The 2,525-nt window shown below is 41.8% G+C and overlaps 1 long non-coding RNA gene across 1 annotated transcript; it reads right to left on the reverse strand.

Annotated features, from left to right (window-relative positions):
* Positions 1-241: 241 nt before the first annotated feature.
* Positions 242-2,071, reverse strand: LOC142471328 (uncharacterized). The gene is made up of 3 exons (XR_012789400.1): positions 1,858-2,071; positions 1,346-1,418; positions 242-383 (listed from the first exon to the last, which is right to left on the reverse strand). It is a non-coding gene; the product is annotated as an uncharacterized LOC142471328 (long non-coding RNA).
* Between the last annotated feature and the right edge of the window lie 454 nt (positions 2,072-2,525).

Raw genomic sequence — 2,525 nt, forward strand, 5'->3', positions numbered from 1 at the left:
AAGATCAAATCAAAAAGTTATTGAAGTACCTTAATAACAAAAAGATTAGAAAAGGGAATATAGGACCCTTTCAGTACGAGATGGGCAGGCAAATTATTGGAGATATTAAGGCGGTGAAATTGAACACATACTTTGTCTCTGTATTTATCAATGAGGAGTCAATTGCAAAGATATTGCAACAGTAGGAATCCATAACCTCAATATTAACTACCACTTAGTTAACAGAGAAAGAAGTGCCAAGGCAGCTTGATAAAATGTAGGTAAATAAAGCACCTGGCTCCGATGGCATACATCCAAGAGTTCTTAAGGAGATCAGTTCAGTAACAGCCAGACCGTTCCATCTAATATTCAAGGTCTTCATTTCACAGCCTATTACGGTACATCTATTATAGGGATAAGAATGATGTGTTTACATTAGTGTTCAATTGGCACAATATAATAGGGAATACAAAGAATTGGTGCGCACTGTAGAAACATTTTTAAAGGGCTGTTGACCCACAGTGTCTCTAGCCATCTACAACAAAAATGTAATTCCAGTTATCCACAGGGTCTTTCATTTATAGGAATAGACAGAATAGAACATAACACAAGAGGAGGAGATATGATACAGACATATTCACAAAGGGAAGCTGTGGATTTATAAATTAAAAACATTCATCCCTGCTGGTCTGAATATCAATATTGACCTGGGTTGTTTCCTGTTATAAACCAAAAAAGATATTAAAAGATATATCTATTTCTGTTCACTCCTGCCAAGTGTTGTTTCTCCACAGTGTGGGTCCACCTGTGAATCTATTCCCTTTGGAAATATATTTCCTATTATATTGTGTCAATTGAACACTAATATAAACACATCATTCTTATCCCTATAATAGATGTATTTTGACTCATTTAGCTCCATTTAGAAAAATAGCCAATCACTGTATGTGTTTATGTGCAACGAACAAGTTTAACATATATTGTACAACTAGCTGATATACCCGGGATTTAATGTTGTGGCTCCCCCTCTCTCTCTCTCCCTTCCACTGTCTCCCCCCTCTCTTTCTCCCCTGTTCACAGCAATACGCCCCCCCCGTTACCCCCCCTGTTCACATCTCGGATTCCCCCCCCCCTGTTGCCAGCTGTGATTCCCCCTGTGTATTTGTCAGCTGACCTGACTGAGGGGGGAAGTGTGTGAGTCAGGACTTTGACTGAGTTGGTGACTTTGACTGAGTGGGTGACTTTGACTGAGTGGGTGACTTTGACTGAGTGGGTGGGTGAGTGGGTGGGTGACTTAGTGGGTGGGTGGATGACTGAGTGGGTGGGTGACTGACTGGGTGACTGACTGGGTGGGTGGGGGACTTACCTTGACTGGGTGGGTGGTGGTTCCTGGCGGCAGGCGGTTCCCCTCCTGGCCCTGATATCTCCGTGGCATCTGCCTGGGGCAGGAGGGGACATAAAATATCAGGTTAGAAGCACCTTAGTATCAAAATAGAGTAAATAGGGTTAAAAGAGAGGGCTATATATATAATGATATGTATTAGAAATAATTATTTCTGATGTTGGTTTAGTCTCATTAATAAATGTATTTGTCTCATATGGCTCCATTTACAAATGAAGACATTTTATATATGGGTTCATGTGCAATATTACAAATTTGTGTAGTCCATTATTGTGTCTATATACATGATTTATAAAAGAAATATTTTTAAATAAGCTTAATGCATGAATTATTGTATATTTACAGTATGTATAATTGTCTTAAAATAACTGGGATATCGTGCTAGAATCCCCTAAGTATTGCATTTTAAAAATAGAGGGGATAGGTTTTATAGAGAAGGCTATAAGTATTGGCATGCATAGACAGAGATTACAAACCCCTGAGTAAGCAGGAACACCCTGTGAAACGCGTAGGGTGACGGAACACTGGAATCCTGGACGGAAGGCAAATCCCAGAAGTGACGCCAGATACCGACGGAAACGGTCACACAAGAGAAGGGGATCCTTTGCTGCACTGACTTCAGTGCTTTTCATATTTGCACCATAAGGCTGCTCTGTTTTTTTCACATATGGACTATCCCATGGAGAAACTGCAAACTAGAGAGATGAAACATTAAAGATACCTTTAAGTACCTGTGGCCTGGCACTTAATGTAAGTGAATATCTTACCATACTGTAATTACTTGTGACGGTGCTTGTCTGCAATCAGGAAGTGGACCCACAGGGCTGAAGTAGGGATGAAAATTAACCGACCAGAGCCCAGGGACAGTGTCCTGTTAGAGTATCCGGAGTCGGTAAGCAGGCAGAGGTCAGGGCTGGCGGCAGTGGTGCAAAGTCCACTAAAAAGGCAGAGGTTCAGGGCAGGCAGAAAGCAGTGAGGTCGGGGTCACGGTTCAGGGTCAGAAATAGGGGAATCCAAACAGACAAAAGGCGTGACAGCGAAGACGACAGGAACTGCAAATGTTAGAACCTTGCTCGTTCACTCCGACTAGGAACTGCAGCCTTATATAGCAGGCTGCCAGTACCTAAAATAGCCAAAGTGAGCA

The sequence above is a fragment of the Ascaphus truei genome, chromosome 1 (assembly GCF_040206685.1).
Source record: "Ascaphus truei isolate aAscTru1 chromosome 1, aAscTru1.hap1, whole genome shotgun sequence".
In the NCBI taxonomy this organism is placed as follows: Eukaryota; Metazoa; Chordata; class Amphibia; order Anura; family Ascaphidae; genus Ascaphus; species Ascaphus truei.